The following is a 25,767-nucleotide window of genomic DNA, read 5'->3' as shown; positions in this document are numbered from 1 at the left end:
ATGGAGGTGATCTATATCCAGCGTGCACGTAGACGCAGAGCCCAGCAGCAACAACAGCAGCTACCACAACACCAGCAGGGACCCCAAAGGCAGCGCAGAAGGCAGGAGAGGATATTTCGCCCAAGACCAACCCTGCATGGCCTCAGGGAACACGACATCATCCAGAGGTACCGGTTGAACTGGCAGGCCATTCAGCGCTGCGAAACATTGAACCGCAGTTGGCCCCCACTTTAGTGACACCCCGCACTATCCCAACAGAAACAAAGCTGCTTGCCGTACTTCACCTGCTGGCAAGTGGCTCGTTTCAAACAACTGGTGCCCTGGTTGGCGGAATATCACAACCATCATTCTCCGCATTTTTGCCAAAATAACTGGATGCCATCATTCGCCTGACACCCCTCCACATCTGCTTCCCTAACACACTGCAGAAGCAGCAGGAAACAAAACAGGGGTTCTACACCATCAGCGGCTTTCCACACGTCCTTGCTGCAATCGACTGCACACACGTACGCCTTGTGCCACCTGCTGCAACAGAACACCTCTACCGCAACAGGAAGCACACACATTCAATCAACGTGCAGGCCAAAGTCGATCACCAGGGATTGATCACCAACATCGTGGCTAAATATCCTGGGAGTGTACATGACTCATTCATCTTCCGTCACTGCACCATCAACCAACCAGGATGGACGGTATGGCAATGGACTACTTGTTGGTAAGTACAAAAACCTACTTATATACACACTGCACAGCAACCCTCTAGGACACACATCACATACACCACAACAGCAATATCTAGACAGGAACACACTGAGGTCCTTACATCACTAGCCATGTTTCTTAAGTCACCATTGAACCTGTCACACATTGGAATTTACTGTACAGCCTAATGTGAAGACATTAATGAGTGTGGTTGCCTAAATGTCACCTTGCAAATTGTAAGTGTCACAATAACCTTTACATTAATACATTGCATAAGTTTCAAGGGATGGGATGTACAGGGTACTTTGATATGAACGGGTTAACAACGCTTCCAAATTTAAATGTGCATGGAACTATCATCTCACCCTCAGTGAAGACACACGGACACCTGTATCACAAGTCACAATGCTAGGGAGGGCACACTCTACTGCAAATCCCAAAACATACTGCTGACAAACGGTTAGCAGACAAACACTTGCTCAGCCAAGGAAAAAACACAATGCAGATGGTATAGCCTACAAGTATAGGATGTCACATTAGTACACAAAAGAGTCACAGACAACACAAGACAACTACTGCCATTAAAGGTCTTTTCAATAGTGCCAGCTACATCTACATGATCCCCTTCTGTGTTTTTCTTTCAGCTGATCAGGGGTATGGCATCCAGCCATGGCTAATGACACCATTTGGGAACCCGACTACTGCTGCAGAGCGGGCATACAACGATGCCCATAAGAGGACACGCAGCATTGTCGAGCGCACCTTTGGGATCCTAAAGTCAAGGTTCCGCTGCCTTGACATCACTGGCGGTAGCCTACTATATTCCCCCCGAGATGGTCTGTAGGATCATACTCACTTGTGCCATATTGCACAACATTTGTGTAAAAAGGAACATTCCCCTCCTCGAACCAGACCCATACATGCCTGAAGACGACGAAGAGGAGGATGCTGGCCTGCAACAGGAGGGGAAACAACCAAACACGGCTGCTGGAGTGCGTAGGCGCCAACACATTGTAAATAATTTCTTTTCATAATTATCACTATCACCACTTAATGCACTATTGTAAATAAACACTGATAACAAACATTACATCATGGTTTGGCCTATTCTTTTCTGCCCACCTTTAGCTTGAAATAGCTGAAGAAGAATGTCGTCTCATTGAGCAATAATGATATAACAATCATGACACTAAAAAATACACCACAAATGTAATGGCCACCATACAATGGTCAAATACACACACCATGTAAATGACAGACATCCTGTACAGTTCACCTTTGAAGGGCAATAGCTGAGGACCACACATATGACTCACATACATGTAGTAAACATAGATCATCGCAGCAGATGGCACACAACTAAAACACCATCACTCAACTAGGGGAAAACAGGCCTCATACATCAGGCAGTTCACATGCTAATGCTTCAGGAACAGGAATGTAGTACTAGACTCTTGCCAACAGTAATTCCAACTACTTACTATCATTGCAATGACTATCTGTCACTAGAGTTACACATAAGCAGAACATACACAGCACAAGTGCTACACCTATGACAAGCATCCAGCACATCACATCCCATCTACATGTCAGCCCTTTTCTAAAAACATTACACACACTTGCAGCTGCTCACACCCCACCTGTCTGAAGAGGTCCCTGGAATGCCGATTTGTGTACACTGAGATTCCCTCATCTACACACACACACACTCACAAGAGTCATCCAGTGTGCCACACCCTTTACTATGCCTACCATTGTCATACTACCATCTCACTGCATGGAACTCAGCTCATATAATACACTGCCTTGGAGTTTATAAGGCCTGGTATCACCTGTAGATTGATTCTTCTGTGAAAGGTACTGTAGGCTATTTATCAGCAAATCCCATCTGACAGGACTAGTGAGACACAGATGGAGGCCACACCTGTGATCCCCTCCATGCACACCACCCAAATGTACATGCCCCATCCCTGCAGATGCCTCCTACTGCATACATGTTTGAATGTGAGCTATTACATCATTAAGCTTTGACACAAATGTTGCCGTTGAAAACTTTATTAGGGTTCATGTGTCACCTTCAAAGCAACACAGGACATACACAGTGTGACATCTCAACTGTCTAATGCTCCCTCTGACCAGTCCTAGTCAGAACACGTGATCATGTAATTACTGAAAGAGCTTGCTCCTGATTGACCCAGCATCCTGTCAGCCTGACTGGCACCTGCCCATGGGTCACTCTACAGATACCTGGGGTCCACCTATCGACCACACGTGCTGTCCAAAACCTTTTGTACCTCAGACACTAATTTGTCATTAGCCTCATCAATGTATACTCAAATACATAGTAGTGCATCATCTGACTGTCATTTGCATCCGATTTGTGACAGTGCCCATGAATAGCCAAATCTTAGCCCTTCCGTTGTCTGACCTTCATTAATGCCTAAACTACAAAGTGTGACAGTGGACCAGGACCATAGTGTATGATGGTGTAAATGGCCTCCATCAAAGCCAGCAACCTCAGATAATGTCCATGAAAAGGTTACACATATGAGGACCCTGACTGTTCAAAACGCTGAGTAACACTTTTTCAAATGATAAAGATGAGTCGTGTGTTGAATACCAGCCATTTACTTCTGCACAGAGGCTATGATGTTTCATGATACATTACCATCCACAGAGGCCAACTGGAGTAGAAATGTTCCAATGACACATGCCAGATCCAGACACCTGAGACATTCTCTCACTCAGCACAACAAGGCTGCCCATTCGAAAGTCTCATTACACATGTTCAGTGACAGGGTGGGACCATCCATGTGTAGGTGACCATGTCCTCAATGGCTTCTCTCCATTTTTGCTACAAACAATGCCCAATTGAAACAAGATTAGCTGCCACTAACTCATGAGGAGACCTGGAAGTTACAGTGACAACATACACCCTGACAGTTGATAGTGGATCAATATTGGACCACACACATAAACATGTACCATCCAATCAACAAAATATTTGCAAGCAGCCGATCACAGTAGTGTCCCAGTTGTAACCTAGCAGGAAGAATGAAACATGCCACTAAACCAGGTAATGCATAAAGGGCCACATACATCAACAACCTATTTGTCATCAGCACATGAGGAACGTTGAGATTTAGCTACAAATATCAATGCAAAATGGTATGTCAGATTTCTCCAAAGAATCAATAGGGCAAACGTCAAATGGGCAAATGGGATTACAGAATGGCAAACAGTGAATCATACCCTATTTGCTTCCATGAGCCTGCTGCTGCAGGTTTAGCATTACTGAATTTGGGAAACCCTTGGATAAATTAGCAAGTCTGGAAGAGCAAACCCTAGGGTTCTGGGGGCCTAAGTCCACCTCTACCGCCCCACAAATACACATTATATATGCACATGTGAAGCACACACATGCATAAGGCGCATGTGTGGCCTACATGTCAAAAGTAAAACACATATAAGATACATAAACTCGTAATTAGGACATGGTTACCCCCTTAGAAAGTGTAGGCGACAATTGCACTACCTATTTGGCCTATATATAATTTTGATTACCGTGATAAATGTGGACACATTTTTGCTAAGGAATACATCCTGGTATCCCATTCATATTTTGAAAATAGCCATCAGCAATTACCCACATATGTGTACAATTATGAGTAATAACCATTCTGAGCAATCATCACTATTGCACTGTGAATACCTTCTATACATCCTATAAGGGACATTTGCCATAGCTAAACCCAAATGTGTATCACTTAGCACCGTTTGGTCATGACAAAATTATTTTCAAAATTTACAAATTAAAGACATATTTGTCATAATGCGTCATATTTCCACGCATACAGCTTGTGCGTCATAATTTTTGACGCATAGGAGTGCACATAATGCTGAGTAAAAAAAAAATGAAAAATAGATATACTATCCAGCATTACATGTCCTCCATTGTTATCCATAATGCGTCATATTTCCACGCATACAGCTTGTGCGTCATAATTTTTGATGTACAGGAGTGCAGATAATGCTGAGTCAAAAAAATCAAATAAAAATAAATATATTACTAACCAGCATTACATGGCCACCATTTTTTTCTATAATGCGTCATATTTCCACGCATACAGCTTGTGCGTCATAATTTTTGACGCACAGGAGTGCAGATAATGCAGAGTCAAAATTAATTTTCATATTTGGATATCATATTTGCCAGCGGCTTAATTTTCAACTCTAGAACTGTAAAATAAGCCTCAAACAAATCTAAGGGAACAAAGATGAAACATTTTTTGACTCTGCATTATGTGCACTCCTATGCGTCAAAAAATATGACGCACAATCTGTATGCGTGAAAAAATTACGCATAGCGGGGAAAAAAACGGCGGCCATTTTATGCAGGATGTAATGTAATAGGATATCCTGTTTACAGAATCTGTACTGTGGGTGTACTTTCACTTTCACTTTGCAGTCTCAGATTATTCTAGACTGTGTGGCTGTGTGGAAAGTGTTGTCCTGTGTTTTAGTGCTTTTGTGTCCAATGTACCTTCTCAATTGTGCTTTTGTCATCATTGTCTTGTTGTTGAATACTGTCTGAGTCTGTATTGTATTATTTTGTCAAGTCCAGTGTTTCTTTTATTGTCTGTGGGAGTCTGTTGTGGGTAGTGTAATTTAGGGGTTAATTGGGCTCTTCTTCTTAAGTTTTCTTTGTTTTTCACTACTCTACCTTTCCCCATTTCCCCCTTTTCCTTTTTCTCCAACTTTTTCCACTTTGTCAGTGCTGACATGTCTGGTAGGCCACGGCTTGCCAGGATGGGTGAGGAGGAATTGGGGGAATTTATATGGCTTGTTTGCCATTTCCTCCCACTCATGCTGGAGGCTGGGGGTTGTGTGATACAGGGGTATCACACGGAGGACCGTAAAGTCCGGTGGGGGAAGGGGCGCCATCACTTGGTCCGTGTCTATGGTAGCCTGAGGAATGAACATCAACTTAAGCGCCGCTGGGCTGATCTGATATCCAGCGAGCAAGATCTGCTGGACCACCTGGGAATCAGGATTGGTGGCCATGTTGGTGAGTACACATCAATTACATGTGCACAATTGAAGCATGTGATGATTGTTACCCAATCCGACAGATAAGTAGCTGACTGTGTGTAATGCTAGGGAAACCTACTGGGTAATTGTTGCACAATGTGAAGGAAGACAAATGCTAGCAGTCAGGTAGCTCATGTTTTCTACACATACCGGTTGCCTGTAGCAGTATGTAATGTAGTGCTGCCTTTGTGTCAGACAAGCAACATGTTAATGACTCAATTGGAACTCTACAGGTCACAATAGCCAGTGAAAAATGGATGTTGAAATATCACACCTACATATGTAGACGCCATAGCTAGACTGACATTTGTAAACCCAATATGATGCTATAAATGAGTGCTGCGTTCACGTCAATTAAAGTTAGCTATGTTGTCCACACATATGTCACATGTGTGTCTGGTTGGTGTGTGGGGAAAATGACCACATAGGCTGTTTGAGTTTGAGAGGTCATGCAGTCCTCAAGTAACCAGCTTTTGGATGTCTCTCTTGGATGCACATGATGAGATGAATGCACCCCTATATTGTTGGGGCATACTAATAGAGGTGCATCTTTGACACCACATGACTGTCTAGGCCACTGCATGTGTGTAGTAGGGTGTGTATCTGTCGCAGGAGACTCATCCAATGTAAATGTTGCTCAAGAATTATTCCATTCAGTATGAGCATGTGTGAAAGTGTTTCATTACGCATGTCATATTCTCACATTGTCTTTGTAATTGCAATTGTTTGTCAGTGCACGGATTCTGAGTATATTCTTCCTTCCATGCTTTGCAGGTGGACCTGCACCATACACAGTGGGAGAGGTGGCTCATTTTGCGGACCCTGACACCTACAGTGAGTGTTGCATGTGTGCTATTTTTATTGTTTGCTGGTGATGCATGATGGACTACTGTGTGTTCAACAGAATTCAAGATTTGATGCGCTGCCCATTCATTAGTATTGTTCCATTAGTGGGATTTCAAATATCACTTCAGTTTGAGTAGACCTATGCTTATCCATTTCTCAGAATTTGGGTCTGTAGGCCATTCCAGTAGGGCCCGCTATGGGGAATGGGGTGAGTCATGTGGAATACACTGGTTAATGTAAGAGTTGCTCTGGGACTTGTCTCGGACTGAGTCTGCATTTCAGACTGACATTCTCCCAGATAGCTTCTGCAAAAGGCTTGTCTGAAATATGCTGCTTTCCTAGTTAACAATGGACTGAGTACACTGTAGTTTGGATCTTCCGGGGGCATGTACTTCCACAAGTTGAACTAGAAGTGTGTGGGACTAGAGTGCAATGGCCTAGGTGTACATTCTACTCATGATCATGGGTGTTCTTGCTCCTCTGTGTGTGTGGTAAAATATGCCTCACTGGTAGTATGTGATGTTGGCCTAAGTCAGTACATTTTGACATGTGTGGACCTTGGATAGGACAAGGTTTAGCTGACTCCAATTTGTTGCTAGGCCTTCACTGGTGTTGTGTGTGGAGGCAAATACTTGTTGACCTTTTTAGACACTCCTGGGTGTGCATTGAAAATGGGATTGTTGGTTGTTCTTCCCACCTCACCCTCAAAGACTGCCATGTGTTTGGGAATAGGGTACCTAGGACTGTAGCAACCAGTATGTTACACATACTTGTGACCATTTGCAACTTTGTTTTGAAACTAGTGAACACACTTGGTTATGGCACATGAGTTCTATACTAGCAAAAAACAATTACAAATGGCTGATATTGAGGGTTGTGATTGTTATCACATAGACTGACATATGTAGTGAAGGCAGTAGGCGGAGGAGGTGCAGCCATAATGTCAGCTCCATTACCAATTATTTGGATGAGAAGTTTAGGCTGATGTCACCCATCATGTAGAGACATGGATATGCTAGGTGTGAGATGCCCTTTTGTATGCAGGCTTCCCATGTACTTCCTCTGAGACTTTCCATGATCTATGTGGTGAAATATTTATGTGGTGAAAATAGCTGTTACAACTACAGTAAAAGTAATGTCCAATTGACCCATTGTGCTATTCCACCCAATGCATTTCCTATGGTAAATAGTTGCCCTTTCTCTTCACAGCTGCAAACATGAGTGCCGCACAGAGGCATGATTTTGAAAGGCGGGCAATGAGATACTGGCACATCCTGCAGGTACAGTCGGGGTTCCGACGGATGGCCCGAAAATACCAAGCGGATCGGGCCTCCGGAGCATGGTGGGCCTCACCACAGGGTGGCCCAACGTTGCCCACTACAGCCACCACCACCACATCCACCAGTTCTCCTCAAGTGGCCCCAGCAACGGCGGGACAGTTTACCCTGCCTCTGCAGCACGACCTGGACCCAGCAATTTCAGAGCTGCAGGACAGTCCAGTGGGCTACCAACAACTCCCACACCGAGCACGTCTGCCAGCACACAGACAGCAGCAGCCCCTCCTATTGACCCTTTGGCATTCCAGGCTTTAGACAGGAAAATGGACAAGTTCATTAGTAAGGTGGACAAGCTGAGCCAGGATGTGGCGTACATTAAGAAGCGGGTTAGGTCCCTCAGGCGGACCCTACGGAGGGCCAACCTCTAGGACTTAATTGATTCTTTTAAATTTATCCCTCCCCTCTCTCCTCTTTCCTTTTTGTCATGATAGTTGGTTTTTTGGGATTAGTGTTAGGTTAGTATAGGTTGTTAGCTTAGTTAGTGTTAGGGAGGAGGTTGGGGGGTCCTTATTCTTTCTATGTTTAATTTTTGTGTGTGTTGGTCAATGTTGGGATTCCTGTCTGTTTCGAAAAAAAAATATATATATATGTAAAAAAAATACAAAAAAATATATGATTGTTTAGGATAGTATAGTATGTGTGTAGGTTAGTATGTGTTGTCCTGCATGTGTCCTGTCTCATAATGGTGGGTGGGGGGTTGATGTTTAGATCGATTCGTTATATGTGTAGAGTAAGTTTAGATTAGGTTTTCCCTTAGTTGCCTCTGGTGTGAATACATATGAATAAACATATAGTTAACCCTTTGCATTATGTGTTAACTGCTACTTGATCATGGCCTTGACATCAGTGTGGGTGATTGTTTTTCTATGACATGTGGGTCCTATGCTACACACCGAAGAAAATAGAGGTTTAAAATGGCAGCTATCCCTGTGCTAACTTGGTAAGTAACCACCATTTGATAGACCCACCATTAGTAGTTTACATGGATCACCAAGGATTTGTGTTGATGAGTATGTATTCTACATCACAAAGTGTGCCTCCAGACTTGGTATTGTGGGTAATTTATTAGGTCGGATTGCAGTGTGATGTTCAGGGACATCTTTGTAGATGAGGTGTTCTTAACACTCTTGTCTTGTTGTCTTCATTGCTTACATAGATCATGTGTGCAAAAATTCAGCATGACTTCCCTTCATGGAAGTATACTCAGAAAGGGTGATTGATGCTGTGTTTAGTTGTGTTTGCTTAGATTATACTGCATAATTTCATGTTTTAGTATTGCATGGTGCCTACATTTATCAGCCACCATTAGTTGACTTGGATTGCTATAGTAGGAGCATTATTCTGTCCAACACAGCATAATTGTGTGTGGTTTGTCCCTTCATCAGTTATTCTCCTCAGGATGGTCAGGCTATGATGCAATCCTGGCCACTGCACAGATGTATCAGACTACATGATGTCAGGACAGTTGTATTGACAAGCTACATGGTTGTCACACAGGCACTTTAGAGTTATCTACTGCACAGTTGATGTGTCAAATAACACAGACATATTAGGTGTGCAAGTGCTATTTATTGATAGGTGCTGTAGTGCAAAATGTACATTGTCCATGTTTGCTGAGTCCGTTCTGGTGCATTCTTACATGGTGATCCTACAGAAGGGGTGTGGATGATGCTCCTGACATGCTGGGGTGATGTCACAGACAGTGCAGACAGACAGGATTTGCCGATTAGTCGGAGAGAGACATTCACTGGCAATGCTGACAAGTCATACAGTGGTTAGCAGAACAGTCATTGAGTATAGTTGTAGTGAGACTGGCAATTGACAAAACGTAGGACCTTGGTCAAAGTAGGCCATGGTGCAGGGACTAGTGCTTCCGGGTACTCTTCTGTGTGAATGTGATCTGTTCCATGTCTTCTTCTTCTGATGTGTGTGTTGCCTGCTTTGTCCTTGTTGGTTGTGAAGGGGCAACACACACCTCAGTGTTAGAAGACTTGGAGTCAGACATCCCGGTGGCTGCTCCCTGTGAAGTTCTTAAGGGCAGTACTGCAGCAAGGAAGGCCTGCTGGTTTTTGAGAATAGCAGCTACATCACGATGGTAGGCAGCCAGGTCAGCCCTGAGGGAGTCATGATTGCATTTGTGCATGCAGTGGAAAGTTTGGGGTGCGAGGTGTTGTGGCAACTCCCTTACTGCAGTGGTGAATTCCTTTATAGTTTCTTGTAGTCCTTGCAGTATGGATGTTAGGGCTTGCATAGCTGCTGCCTGACCTGCAGATGACATCATGCACGAGCGCACCCCCTCAAGGCTGGCTGCCATATTTTGCATCCCCACCCGCACCTCCTTGGCCAGCTCCCGCTGTACTCCAACTACAGTTCTTTCAAAGCTGGTGCCAGTGTTGTCAGAGTCCTCAGCTGTGTAGGAGCTGTCAGGTCTTGCAATTGGGGTGGTGGGTGGTTCTTCTGTGATAGCTGCTTGTTCTGTGCTCCTCCTTGTGACTGAAGGTGGGGTCTGGAGGGTTTCAAGGATCTTTTGGATGGTCTCCTGGGGAATGTTTATGGGCTCGTCATCCATGTCATCAGGGAAATCAGGGACAGGCATATCGGCAGGAGATCCATGTTCCTCTGCAATGAAACAGGGTACAATTAGTGTGTCTGTGTTGTGACAATTTTGCCGTAACATGCAAGCCTTTGGATGAATTTACTTTGTGATCTTGTTTGGTATTGGTATCTGCTGTCCTTCATATGGGCATTGTTATAGGCCTATGGCCCACCTGTGTGTCACATGTATGATATAGAGTTATCAGACTTGTCTGCCTAATCGCCTCTAGGTGTTGCTTTGTACCAATTAGGGAATAGCCATCTTTTTGTCCTACTCGACCCTCCGTGTATATCTATTCTTATGGTGAGACCTTTCACTGGCTGTGGGTGTTGTGATTGCCCTGGCAGCACACTTGCCTATCAGGACCTGCCCCAATCCCTGATTGTTCACATTGACTTAATTGTAATTGACATGTGGCATATCCTATGCATGGCAATGTTGCGATGTGATATGGATGTTGGAAGATTCCGTCGACCCACGGCAGATTTCTTTGGAGCTTCTAGTGCAGAGAGGAGGCAGACTACCCCCACAGCATGCACCACCAGGAAAACAGTCGAGAAGGCGGCAGGATCAGTGTTACAGAGTTGCAGTAGTCGTCTTTGCTACTTTGTTGCAGGTTTGCAGGCTTCCAGCGCAGTCAGCAGTCGATTCCTTGGCAGAAGGCGAAGAGAGAGATGCAGAGGAACTCTGATGAGCTCTTGCATTCGTTTTCTAAAGTTTCCCCAGAGACAGAGACCCTAAATAGCCAGAAAAGAGGGTTTGGCTACCTAGGAGAGAGGATAGGCTAGCAACACCTGAAGGAGCCTATTAGAAGGAGTCTCTGACGTCACCTGGTGGCACTGGCCACTCAGAGCAGTCCAGTGTGCCAGCAGCACCTCTGTTTCCAAGATGGCAGAGGTCTGGAGCACACTGGAGGAGCTCTGGACACCTCCCAGGGGAGGTGCAGGTCAGGGGAGTGGTCACTCCCCTTTCCTTTGTCCAGTTTCGCGCCAGAGCAGGGCTAAGGGGTCCCTGAACCAGTGTAGACTGGCTTATGCAGAAATGGGCACCAAATGTGCCCATGAAAGCATTTCCAGAGGCTGGGGGAGGCTACTCCTCCCCTGCCTTCACACCATTTTCCAAAGGGAGAGGGTGTAACACCCTCCCTCAGAGGAAGTCCTTTGTTCTGCCATCCTGGGACAAGCCTGGCTTGACCCCAGGAGGGCAGAACCCTGTCTGAGGGGTTGGCAGCAGCAGCAGCTGCAGTGAAACCCCAGGAAAGGCAGTTTGGCAGTACCAGGGTCTGTGCTACAGACCACTGGGATCATGGGATTGTGCCAACTATGCGAGGATGGCATAGAGGGGGCAATTCCATGATCATATACATGTTACATGGCCATATTCGGAGTTACCATTGTGAAGCTACATATAGGTAGTGACCTATATGTAGTGCACTCGTGTAATGGTGTCCCCGCACTCACAAAGTCCGGGGAATTGGCCCTGAACAATGTGGGGGCACCTTGGCTAGTGCCAGGGTGCCCTCACACTAAGTAACTTTGCACCTAACCTTTACCAGGTGACTTATAAGTTACTTAAGTGCAGTGTAAAATGGTTGTGAAATAACGTGGACGTTATTTCACTCAGGCTGCAGTGGCAGGCCTGTGTAAGAATTGTCAGAGCTCCCTATGGGTGGCAAAAGAAATGCTGCAGCCCATAGGGATCTCCTGGAACCCCAATACCCTGGGTACCTCAGTACCATATACTAGGGAATTATAAGGGTGTTCCAGTAAGCCAATGTAAATTGGTAAAATTAGTCACTAGCCTGTTAGTGACAATTTGAAAGAAATGAGAGAGCATAACCACTGAGGTTCTGATTAGCAGAGCGTCAGTGAGACAGTTAGTCACTACACAGGTAACACATTCAGGCACACTTATGAGCACTGGGGCCCTGGATACCAGGGTCCCAGTGACACATACAACTAAAACAACATATATACAGTGAAAAATGGGGGTAACATGCCAGGCAAGATGGTACTTTCCTACACAACCCCCCCCCAAACGAAAGACAATAAGACTAGCCATGACCTGATGAGTCTTCATTGTCTAAGTGGAAATATCTGGAGAGTCCATCTGCATTGGAGTGGCTACTCCCAGGTCTATGTTCCACTGTATAGTCCATTCCCTGTAGGGATATGGACCACCTCAACAATTTAGGATTTTCACCTTTCATTTGTTTTAGCCAAAGTAGAGGTTTGTGGTCTGTCTGAACAATGAAGTGAGTGCCAAACAGGTATGCCTCAACTTCTTCAGTGCCCAGACCACAGCAAAGGCCTCCCTCTCTATGGCAGACCAACGCTTTTCTCTAGGGGTCAACCTCCTACTAATAAAAGCAACAGGTTGATCCTGGCCCTCAGAATTAAGTTGTGATAGGACTGCCCCTACTCCTAATTCAGATGCATCAGTCTGGACATAAAATTTTTTGGAGTAACAAGGGCTTTTCAGGACAGGTGCAGAGCATATGGCCTGCTTCAGCTCCTCAAAAGCTTTCTGACAGTTTGCTGTCCATAATACCTTTTTAGGCATTTTCTTGGATGTGAGGTCATTAAGAGGGGCTGCAATGGAGCCATAGTTCTTAATGAACCTCCTGTAATACCCAGTGAGGCCTAGGAAGGCTCTCACCTGAGTCTGAGTGGTAGGGGGAACCCAATCAATAATTGTTTGGATTTTCCCCTGTAGTGGTGCAATCTGTTCCCCACCAACAAGGTGTCCCAGATAAACCACCTTTCCCTGCCCTATCTGGCACTTTGAAGCCTTGATAGTGAGGCCTGCCTTTTGCAGGGCCCCCAAAACTTTCCATAGGTGGACCAGGTGATCATCCCAACTGGAGCTAAAGACAGCTATATCGTCCAAATATGCTGCACTGAAGGCTTCCAGCCCTTGCAGGACTGTGTTCACCAACCTCTGAAAAGTGGCAGGTGCATTCTTCAATCCAAAAGGCATTACAGTGAACTGGTAATGTCCTCCAATGGTTGAAAATGCAGTTTTAGGTTTAGCATCTTCTGATAATTTGATCTGCCAATACCCTGCAGTCAAATCAAAAGTGCTCAGATACTTGGAAGATGCCAGTGTATCTATGAGCTCATCTGCCCTGGGTATAGGGTGAGCATCAGTTTTGGTTACCTGGTTGAGACCTCTGTAGTCTACACAAAACCACATTTCCTTCTTTCCATCTTTGGAATGGGGTTTTGGTACAAGTACCACAGGAGAAGCCCATGGACTTTCAGAGTGCTCAACCACTCCCAGTTCTAACATTTTCTGCACCTCTTGCTTTATGCAGTCCCTGACATGGTCAGGCTGCCTATAGATCTTACTTTTGAAAGGCAAGCTGTCTCCAGTATCTATAGTGTGCTCACACCAAGAAGTGGTACCTGGCACAGTAGAGAAGAGTTCAGAAAACTGACCCAGGAGATTTATGCAATGGTCTTTCTGCTCAGCAGTAAGACAATCAGCCAAAACTACCCCTTCCACAAGAGCATCTTGTTCTGTGGAAGAGAAGAGATCAGGTAGAGGATCACTGTCTTCTTCCTGTCCCTCATCAGTTGCCATGAGCAGGGTGAGATCAGCCCTGTCATAGTAGGGTTTCAGGCGGTTGACAAGGAGCACCCAAAGGGGACTCCTGGCAGTGCCTAAGTCAACTAAATAGGTGACTTCACCCTTTTTCTCAACAATTGTGTGGGGTCCACTCCATTTATCTTGGAGTGCTCTTGGGGCCACAGGCTCCAAGACCCACACTTTCTGTCCTGGTTTGTACTGAACCAAAACAGCCTTCTGGTCATGCCATTGCTTTTGGAGCTCTTGGCTGGCCTGAAGGTTTTTACTGGCCTTTTTCATATACTCAGCCATCCTTGATCTGAGGCCAAGTACATAATCCACAATATCTTGTTTTGGAGCTTTTAAAGGTTGTTCCAAACCCTCCTTGACAAGTGTTAGTGGACCCCTAACAGGGTGTCCAAAGAGGAGTTCAAAGGGGCTGAAACCCACTCCTTTTTGGGGTACCTCCCTGTAGGCAAAAAGGAGGCATGGTAACAGGATATCCCATCTCCTGCTGAGTTTTTCAGGGAGACCCATAATCATGCCTTTGAGAGTTTTGTTAAATCTCTCCACCAGTCCATTTGTTTGTGGATGATAGGGTGTAGTGAACTTATAAGTCACACCACACTCCTTCCACATGGCCTTTCAGTATGCAGACATGAAATTGCTTCCCCTGTCTGATACTACTTCCTTTGGGAAGCCCACCCTGGAAAATATTCCCAGAAGGGCCTTTGCACTGCAGGTGCTGTAGTGGTCCTTAAAGGAATTGCTTCAGGATATCTTGTGGCATGTCCACTACCACCAAGATACACCTATTGCCTGAAGCAGTAGGAGGGTCAAGGGGGCCAACTATGTCAACCCCTACCCTTTCAAAGGGAACCCCAACCACAGGCAGTGGAATAAGGGGTGCCTTTGGAGTGCCACCTGTTTTGCCACTGGCTTGACAGGTTTCACAGGACTTACAAAATTCCTGTGTGTCCTCAGACATCCTAGGCCAATGAAACAAGGGAACAAGCCTGTCCCAAGTTTTAATTTGTCCCAGATGTCCAGCTAGGGGAATGTCGTGAGCCAGTGTTAGGAGGAACTTTCTGTACTCCTGAGGAATCACTAATCTCCTGGCAGCTCCAGGTTTAGGATCCCTTGCCTCAGTGTACAAGAGGTTGTCCTCCCAGTAAACTCTGTGAGAGTCACTGACATCCCCATTAGCCTGTTTGACAGCCTGCTGTCTTAGACCCTCTAGTGTGGGACAGGTTTGCTGTGCCACACTCAGCTCCTCCCTGGCAGGCCCCCCTTCACCCAAAAGCTCAGCAGTGTCTGCTTCCAGCTCCTCTGGTGTAGGTTCTGCACAGGGTAGAAATTCTTCTTCCTCAGAAGTAGAATCCACTGTAGAGGGAGGGATAGTAGGAAGTGGTTTGCTTCTACTAGCCCTAGCTTTAGGGAGCACTTGGTCCATTGTTCCAGGATCCAAGCTTCCCTGTCCTTTTTGCTTTTTGGCCTGAGCCCTGGTTAAAGCAAAAATATGCCCTGGGATGCCCAGCATGGCTGCATGGGCCTCCAACTCCACATCTGACCAAGCTGATGTCTCCAAATCATTTCCTAGTAGACAGTCTACAGGTAAATCTGTGGCTACCACAACTTTCTTTGGACCAGTAACCCCCCCCCCAGTTGAGATTTACAACAGCCATGGGGTGGCTAAGTGTGTTGTTGTGAGCATCGGTTACTTGGTACTGGTGACCAAGTAGGTGTTGTTCAGGGTGGACCAGTTTCTCTATGACCATAGTCACACTGGCACCAGTGTCCCTGTAGGCCTGAACCTCAACACCATTTATTAGGGGTAGCTGCTTGTACTTATCCATATTAAGGGGACAAGCAACTAAGGTGGCTAAATCAATAGCCCCCTCAGAGACTAACACAGCCTCTGTGGTCTCCCTAACAAGACCAACCCCAACTAAGTTACCAAAAGTGAGCCCAGCTATTCCCTTGGATTGGCTATTAGTAGGTTTTCTCCCACCACCACTGCTATTAGTAGGGACACTAGGTGTAGCAGTAGGGGTTGTAGTGGTAGGAGGCTTGGTGCTTTTCTTTGGACAACTGGGATCTGTTGTCCAATGGCCTTTTACTTTACATAAATAGCACCATGGTTTCTTTTCTTTGTTTTGATTAAAAGAGGATTTGGGCCCACCACCCCCACCAGAGTGTTTTTGTGGGCCTGATGAAGACTCATTTTTAGATTTGTCCCCACCCTTGTCAGAAGACTTACCATCCTTCTTTTTGTTGCCATCTTTGTCACCCCCTGTATCAACTTTTCTGTTCACCCTTGTTCTGACCCATTTGTCTGCCTTCATTCCCAATTCTTGGGGAGAGGTCAGATCAGAGTCCACCAAGTACTGGTGCAACAAATCAGACACACAATTATTAAGAATATGCTCTCTCAGGATCAAGTTATACAGGCTGTCATAATCAGTAACTTTACTGCCATGTAACCACCCCTCCAAGGCCTTCACTGAATGGTCAATGAAATCAACCCAGTCTTGTGAAGACTCCTTTTTGGTCTCTCTGAACTTTATCCTGTTTTGTTCAGTGGTTAAGCCATAACCATCCAGGAGTGCATTCTTAAGAACTGTAAAATTATTGGCATCACTTTCTTTCACAGTAAGGAGCCTATCCCTACCTTTTCCACTAAATTATAGCCATAGGATAGCAGCCCACTGCCTGTGAGGGACATCCTGTACAACACAGGCCCTCTCAAGTGCAGCAAACCACTTGTTAATGTCATCCCCCTCCTTATAAGGGGGAACTATCTTATGCAGATTCCTGGAATCATGCTCTTTTGCAGGATGACTATGGGGAATACTGCTGCTGCCACCATGGGTTTCTAAACCCAACTTCTGTCTTTCCTTCTCTAGTTCTAAAGACTGTCTATCCAAATCCAGCTGTCGCTTTTTAAGCTTCAGTCCGGTTGGTTCCACTCTCAACTTATTGAGTTCCCTTTCTAACAATCTGTCATCAGGGTTGGTGGGAGGGACATTCCTAGACACAGAGGTATGATGGGAATGAACAGAAGGAGACCTGTCCCTTACAGAGGGCACCCTAACAGCTTGGCTAACAGTGTAATGTGAGAGCACACCATCTGTATGATGTGACCCATCCTCTGTACCAACTATGCTAGACTGTCTAGTAATGGGCAGGCTAAGAAGTTTCTTTCCTGAATCTTTTCCTGGGGGAGTCCCTGGATCAGATTGGGAACTATTAGCTACTTTTTCAACAGATGGGGCACTTTTAGCCTTATCTTGTTCTCTAAGCATGTTAAGTAACAGTTCCAAGGAAGGATTCTTCCCTACACTCAAACCTCTCTCTAAGCAGAGACTCCTTGCTCCTTTCCAGCTAAGGTGATCATATGCAATTTTGGACAGATCAACATTTTGGCCTGTGCCAGACATTTTTAGAGAGAGTTAAAGTGATAGAAAAAGAGAAAAAAGTTTGTCAGAGCTTTTTAGAAAGACAGAAAAAAACTTTTTAAACTTTTAAGAACTTTTTGAAAGTTTAGAAGTACTTTTCAGCACTTTAGAAAAGAGTGAAAAGAGGAAATGCAAAACCTTTTAGTTATGTGTACGCACACTGAACTTGTTTTGTATATTTTTCTCTTATGAAAAGTACAATGACAAGAGTGGTAAGTAGTCTCAAAGCACTTATCCCACCGCTGCCACCAATGTAGGAGGCTGGACTGGCTTGTAGTGAGTACCAAGGGGTACTTGCACCTTGCACCAGGCCCAGTTATCCCTTATTAGTGTATAGGGTGTCTAGCAGCATAGGCTGATAGATAATGGTAGCTTAGCAGAGCAGCTTAGGCTGAACTAGGAGACGAGTGAAGCTCCTACAGTACCACAAGTGTCACTTGCACAATATCATAAGAAAACACAATACACAGTTATACTAAAAATAAAGGTACTTTATTTTTATGACAATATGCCAAAGTATCTCAGAGTGTACCCTCAGTGAGAGGATAGGAAATATACACAAGATATATGTACACAATACCAAAAATATGCAGTATAGTCTTAGAAAACAGTGCAACCAATGTATAGTTACAATAGGATGCAATGGGGACACATAGGGATAAGGGCAACACAAACCATATACTCCAAAAGTGGAATGCGAACCACGAATGGACCCCAAACCTATGTGACCTTGTAGAGGGTCGCTGGGACTATTAGAAAATAGTGAGGGTTAGAAAAATAGCCCACCCCAAGACCCTGAAAAGTGAGTGCAAAGTGCACTAAAGTTCCCCAAAGGACATAGAAGTCGTGATAGGGGAATTCTGCAGGAAAGACACAAACCAGCAATGCAACAACGATGGATTTCCAGTCGAGGGTACCTGTGGAACAAGGGGACCAAGTCCAAAAGTCACAAGCAAGTCGGAGATGGGCAGATGCCCAGGAAATGCCAGCTGTGGGTGCAAAGAAGCCTCTACTGGACAGAAGAAGCTTAGGTTTCTGCAGGAACAACAAGGGCTAGAGACTTCCCCTTTGGAGGACAGATCCCGCACGCCGTGGAGAGTTGTGCAGAAGTGTTTTCCCGTGAAAAGATTGCCAACAAGCCTTGCTAGCTGCAAATCGTGCGGAAAGCATTTTTGGAAGCTGCTGTGGCTCAGGAGGGACCAGGATGTCGCAAATTGCGTCAGGAGAGAGAGGGGACGTCGAGCAAGACAAGGAGCCCTCTCAGCAGCAGGTAGCACCCAGAGAAGTGCCAGAAACAGGCACTACAAGGATGCGTGAAATGGTGCTCACCCGAAGTTACACAAAGGAGTCCCACGTCGCCAGAGACCAACTTAGAAAGTCGTGCAATGCAGGTTAGAGTGCCGTGGACCCAGGCTTGGCTGTGCACAAAGGATTTCCACCGGAAGTGCACAGGGGCCGGAGTAGCTTCAAAAGTCGCGGTTCCCAGCAATGCAGTCTGGCGTGGGGAGGCAAGGACTTACCTCCACCAAACTTGGACTGAAGAGTCACTGGACTGTGGGAGTCACTTGGACAGAGTTGCTGGATTTGAGGGACCTCGCTCGTCGTGCTGAGAGGAGACCCAAGGGACCGGTAATGCAGCTTTTTGGTGCCTGCGGTTGCAGGGGGAAGATTCCGTCGACCCACGGGAGATTTCTTCAGAGCTTCTAGTGCAGAGAGGAGGCAGACTACCCCCACAGCATGCACCACCAGGAAAACAGTAGAGAAGGCGGCAGGATCAGCGTTACAGAGTTGCAGTAGTCGTCTTTGCTACTTTGTTGCAGGTTTGCAGGCTTCCAGCGCGGTCAGCAGTCGATTCCTTGGCAGAAGGTGAAGAGAGAGATGCAGAGGAACTCTGATGAGCTCTTGCATTCGTTATCTAAAGTTTCCCCAGACACAGAGACCCTAAATAGCCAGAAAAGAGGGTTTGGCTACCTAGGAGAGAGGATAGGCTAGCAACACCTGAAGGAGCCTATCAGAAGGAGTCTCTGACGTCACCTGGTGGCACTGGCCACTCAGAGCAGTCCAGTGTGCCAGCAGCACCTCTGTTTCCAAGATGGCAGAGGTCTGGAGCACACTGGAGGAGCTCTGGACACCTCCCAGGGGAGGTGCAGGTCAGGGGAGTGGTCACTCCACTTTCCTTTGTCCAGTTTAGCGCCAGAGCAGGGCTAAGGGGTCCCTGAACCGGTGTAGACTGGCTTATGCAGAAATGGGCACCAAATGTGCCCATGAAAGCTTTTCAAGAGGCTGGGGGAGGCTACTCCTCCCCTGCCTTCACACCATTTTCCAAAGGGAGAGGGTGTAACACCATCCCTCAGAGGAAGTCCTTTGTTCTGCCATCCTGGGACAAGCCTGGCTTGACCCCAGGAGGGCAGAACCCTGTCTGAGGGGTTGGCAGCAGCAGCAGCTGCAGTGAAACCCCAGGAAAGGCAGTTTGGCAGTACCAGGGTCTGTGCTACAGACCACTGGGATCATGGGATTGTGCCAACTATGCCAGGATGGCATAGAGGGGGCAATTCCATGATCATAGACATGTTACATGGCCATATTCGGAGTTACCATTGTGAAGCTACATATAGGTAGTGACCTATATGTAGTGCACGCGTGTAATGGTGTCCCCGCACTCACAAAGTCAAAAGGTAAAGGTTAGACATATAGGTGACTTATAAGTTACTTAAGTGCAGTGTAAAATGGCTGTGAAATAACGTGGATGTTATTTCACTCAGGCTGCAGTGGCAGGCCTGTGTAAGAATTGTCAGAGCTCCCTATGGGTGGCAAAAGAAATGCTGCAGCCCATAGGGATCTCCTGGAACCCCAATACCCTGGGTACCTCAGTACCATATACTAGGGAATTATAAGGGTGTTCCAGTAAGCCAATGTAAATTGGTAAAATTAGTCACTAGCCTGTTAGTGACAATTTGAAAGAAATGAGAGAGCATAACCACTGAGGTTCTGATTAGCAGAGCGTCAGTGAGACAGTTAGTCACTACACAGGTAACACATTCAGGCACACTTATGAGCACTGGGGCCCTGGATACCAGGGTCCCAGTGACACATACAACTAAAACAACATATATACAGTGAAAAATGGGGGTAACATGCCAGGCAAGATGGTACTTTCCTACAGATGTAGACATTGTTAATGTGTCCAGCTGATGTTGGGTAATGTGTGTTTAATTGGATTGCCCTGTTTATAGTATCAGTGTCCTATTTGGTCCTCTGACTGTGGAGGTGTATTTCAGTGACCAGTTGCATGTGTTCCCTCCTCAATGCTGCTGTCTGAGCAGTATGACATTTGTGATGTTGCCTTGTTAGCCAGGCACGTGAAGGACCCTGACATATGCAGCATGTGTGTGTCCTTAGTGCTGTGTGGCTCCTATTGCTGTTTACTTTGGCAGATGTATGTGACAACTATGGGCATTGACATATGAGTGTACTGGTGCCTTTGTCTTGTTTCTGGAGATTGTTGCAGATGTCATCCTCACCCCCTAATTTAGGTATGTATGTTACTGCCATTGGCTACTATAGCTGCACAGAGATCAGAGGTGTTAGTGTCAACTGTTGTTGCAGTTACATTGCAGTTGTTGTTTTGGCTACTGGATTACTGATAGGGACCTAGTTGATGTAGGAGATATTTTGGCTGACGAGTGCCAGGATGTAAGTTTGACGTAGTGGCCTTCCCACCTGTCGAGTCTTTCCCTTAGCTCCATTGTTGTCATGACAGGATGCCCCCATGGGACTGTTGTTGGTGTTGTGTAATGTCGTGCCCCAGCTTCTGTCTGTGCAGGGCATGCCCCCCTGCCGTGCCCCTTTACCCATGTCACTCCATATATATGCTGACTTATATGCAATGTGTAGTGGTATTTCCCCCCTACTTCCAGTGCACATTATTGCATTATAATTCCCCATGCGACTTACCCTGCATGTGCGTTGTCTCGTGGTAGTCTGCGCTGTCCTGTCCTTGAATCCCTGTGACGCTCTCCTCAGGGATGACGGCTGCGACCATCTCCTCTATGTGGTCCAGGGCCTCCTGGTGTGCTGGACTCCCCCCTCCAGTCTGCAGTGCTGCCTTCCTGTTCATGGCCATTTTTTCCTTTGTCCTACGTTTGCAGTCATGCCAGCGTTTCTTACACTCAGTGACTATTCTGCGTACTTCAGCCACACTGTTGATCTTGTCAACAATTTGTTGCCATATGGCCTCTCTCCTGCTGATTGGCAACTTAGAGGTGATGAACAGTTGGTGCTGGTGTTCCGTCACCTCTTTAACCAGGATTTCCTGCTCCTCTGCACTGAAGCGACACTTTCTTTTTTTTCTATATATGTCCTGGTTCCTGTATGGATCATCCTGGCTGGTTCCTGGTCTGCTGTCATCTTCCTGGGGTCTGTAGTGGCATCTGGGATCCATTTTGGCTCTCCTCTGCTGAAAGGGCAGTGTTCGCGGGTATTTTTGATGCTATTGAGTAAAAAAAAACGGCGCTTTCCGGGTTGCCCTGTCGTAAATCGACCCACGGTCATTTACGTCGCGTTAACGTCGTTTTCCTTTACGACTTGACGCCGCGATGTGCGTCAAACAAAATGACTCCCACCTGTTGGTTGCGCCGCCGTGTGTCAAAGTATAAATTTGACGCCCGCACGGCGCGTCCAAATGGTGTTAGCCGGCGGTAAAATTTTTGGCACAAAACTGCGCCGGCGCAGCTTTGCGTCAAAAAGTATAAATATGGCCCACAGTGTTTTGGGGAATTCTTAACCTTTACCATTGCTTCCTCAGGACCAATAACTGAGTTAAAGCTACTGATACTTTCCAGGAGTTTAAATCATGTAAATTGAAAGTGCCAGGCTTTTCTTGTCCTTCCCCAATGATAAATCAAACAGTTTCTTTCTTTCTTAATTAGATATTCAAATAATGGGTAAACTAAGGCCCATATTTATATTCTGTATGCGCTGAATCAGCATGTTTTTTTTACGCTAATTCAGCGCAAACTTAACTTCATATTTATACTTTGACACTAGACTCGTCTAGCGTTAAAGATGTGGATATAACGTAATTTTTTGAATGCTTGAAACCACCTTGTGTCAATGAAATGCAAAGTAGATGATCCAGTCCAAAAAATTACTCAAAGCCCCTAGTGCCATATTTATCCAAATGGGCAAAAATGCCGCATGGGTGGGGGGGTGGACCCAAAAAATTACGTTAACTCCGATTTGCATAAAATGTTAATGCCTGGGTCAGGGCAGGTGTTAAAATGAGGCAAACATACCACTACTAAAGGAAAACATACACAAGCAACATCATAGACTAACGGGACAACATGGAGGTGCTACTGATGCAGCTGCAATACAACGCCGATCACAGGACCAATGGCAGCAACCACCGCCACCCCAACGCAGATCACAAAGGCAACTCAGAAGACAAGAGAGACTATTAAGAAACAGGACAACCCTCCTTGGCCACATCATTCGGGGTTATCGACTCAACTGCCAAGCAATACTGCAGCTACTGCACCATATAGAGCCACAACTAACATCTCGCCTGCAGACACCACGCAACATACCACATGTGACCAAGCTGTTAGCTGTCCTGCATATGTTGGCAAGTGGTTCCTTCCAGACAAAGGGTGCCCTGGTCGCTGGGGTATCACAGCCCTCATTCTCAGCTTTCCTGCCCATGGTGTTAGATGCCATAATCTCCCCGACAACCCACACCACCACATCAGCTTCCCCAACACCCGGCAGAAGCAGCAGGCGATAAAACAGGGATTTTATCAAATCTGTGGCTTTCCGCATGTGCTCGGTGCCATTGACTGCACCCAGGTCCGGAATGTCCCATCTGCAGCGCACCTATTCAGGAACAGAAAGCACATGCATTCTATGAATGCGCAGGCCATAGCTGACCATCTGGGATTGTTCACTAACATCTAGGCCAAGTATCCTGGGAGTGTCCATGACTCCTTCATATGCCGGCACAGCAGGAAAGGATCAATGAGCTCTTCCAGGATGGATAATATGGCAATGGCCTACTTGTCGGTAAGTCTCCAAACCTAGCAATATACACACAGCACAACAACCCTGTAGGACACACAAAACATACACCACTACATAAACGCATGGGCAGGGTGACACTGAGGTGTGACACTGGTAGTCATGTTGTACACCCTGAGACAATGGGATACATACCCTTGGGCACCTGATGGTTGCCACAAACATTAGCTGCCACTCAGGAGCACCAAGGGACCAATGGTAAAGCCCACAGTGACAATGTCATGGCCTGCACTGTAAGAATAACTTAGAAGATTAACTATTTCCAATGACTTGAGGCCACGTAGTCAAACATCCACCCTCCAAAGCAGGATGTAGCGTGGAAGGGGTGTGCAGTATATGTTGCAGCAGGTCGTACACCATGAGACACATAGCATGATGATACTGACTCACATGTAAGTGTCAATGTGTTGGAAAATGGGTTATTGGTAAGGGCAGGTAGGTACCTACACTTAGCAATAGGCCACTAACCTCCACTTAGGTCCAGTTAGGTCTCAGTAAATTAAACCCAGCTCAACCCTTGGTAGCTTGGCAACGAGCGTCAAGGCTTAACTTAGGAGACAGAGTGTAAAGCATTCAAATATCACAAAACAGTAATTAAATAAATCACAGGAAACAGTTTAAAAATCCAAAACCAATTTATAAAAATAGATAATATTTTTATCTTTAAAATGACACAAAACCTAATAAAATCAGATGAGGGGAACCGGAGATATGATTTTTTAAAGAATTATTCTTTTTTTAGCGCCTAGAAACAAAAAGCGCCAATCGGGTCATCTGGTTGCACCTCGACCGGGGCAAAGTCAAAGTTTCAGGCCGACCGCGATGGAGCCCTGCTCGGCTACAGGCAGCGGGAGGCCTCGGTTAAAATGTTACCTTCACACTTAGGGGGTTATTCTAACTTTGGAGGAGGTGTTAATCCGTCCCAAAAGTGACGGAAAAGTGACGGATTTACCACCAGCCGTATTACGAGTCCATTATATCCTATGGAACTCGTAATACGGCTGGTGGTATATCCGTCACTTTACCGTCACTTTTGGGACGGATTAACACTCCTCCAAAGTTAGAATAACCCCCTTAGTCTTTTTTTCGAAGATTTTCTTCAGCGGGACGAACCTGCCAGTCCAATCCGACCTCCTGGAGCCCTTCTCCGGATACGCGATGCTGGAATCCTCAGTGGAGATTCTTACCTTCGGACTTAGTCATTTTTTCGAGGTGAAAATCCTTCGACCAGGGTAAACCTGGATCTTGATCCGACGTCCATGGAGCCCTTCTCAGATACGATGGCTGGGAGGTCCCGGTCAACTTTTTACCTTCAGACAGTCTCTTTTTCGGAGATTTTTCTTTACCGGGACGAACCAGCAAATCAGGCCGGGTCGCGGTTGAGGCAAGCTGGCTAGAGTTGCTGCGGCGGGTCGGTCCCTCTATAGAGGTTTTTTACAAAAATTATCCAAACTTCTCCAAACTTCTGGGGCTTCTCCCAGATGTCCTTTTAAGGTTCTTCTGGGGTCCACAGCTCACCCCAACGGTCTAGAAGTTCTGAGATGGTCCTTGGGGGGTGCGGACTACACCTCCCAGAATGCACCTGGCGCAAACTCCTTTTTGGCCACTGGACAGTGGTCAGCTGGTCGCTTTCTTCAGGAGTCAGTGCAGGGGACTCTGGTTAGCAATCTTTCACCTGTAGCAAACAGGGAGTCCCTCCTTGAACCAGTTGAAGCCAGGCAAAGTCCTTCTTGTGGTGAAGCCCAAGTGTGCAGCTGGTGCAGTCCTTCTGAGTGCAGGTTCCAGGTGCAGGCCAGGGGTCCAGCAGGGCAGTCCTTCTTCTTCTGTTGTTCTTCCTTGTTGGATGTGGTAGGGAACTGAGGTGTGGGGGCAGGTCTGCCAGTTTTATCCTTGCTCCTGGGTGAAAAGCAGGGGGTCCTGGTTCTCCAATCAGGTGCAGGGTCCTTCCCCCTGTGATGACCACTTCCTGGGAAGTGTGGCAAAAATCAATCCCAGGAGGCAACATTCTCTAAAAATCCATCATGGCTGAATCTGATTTTTGGAGGTTACATCTGGCTGAGCCCACCCATTGGTGTGGCTAAAAATCATAAAC

The sequence above is a fragment of the Pleurodeles waltl genome, chromosome 4_1, assembly GCF_031143425.1.
Source record: "Pleurodeles waltl isolate 20211129_DDA chromosome 4_1, aPleWal1.hap1.20221129, whole genome shotgun sequence".
NCBI lineage: Eukaryota > Metazoa > Chordata > Amphibia > Caudata > Salamandridae > Pleurodeles > Pleurodeles waltl.
The sequence above is the reverse complement of the archived record's forward strand: the minus strand, read 5'-3'. Positions refer to the sequence as shown.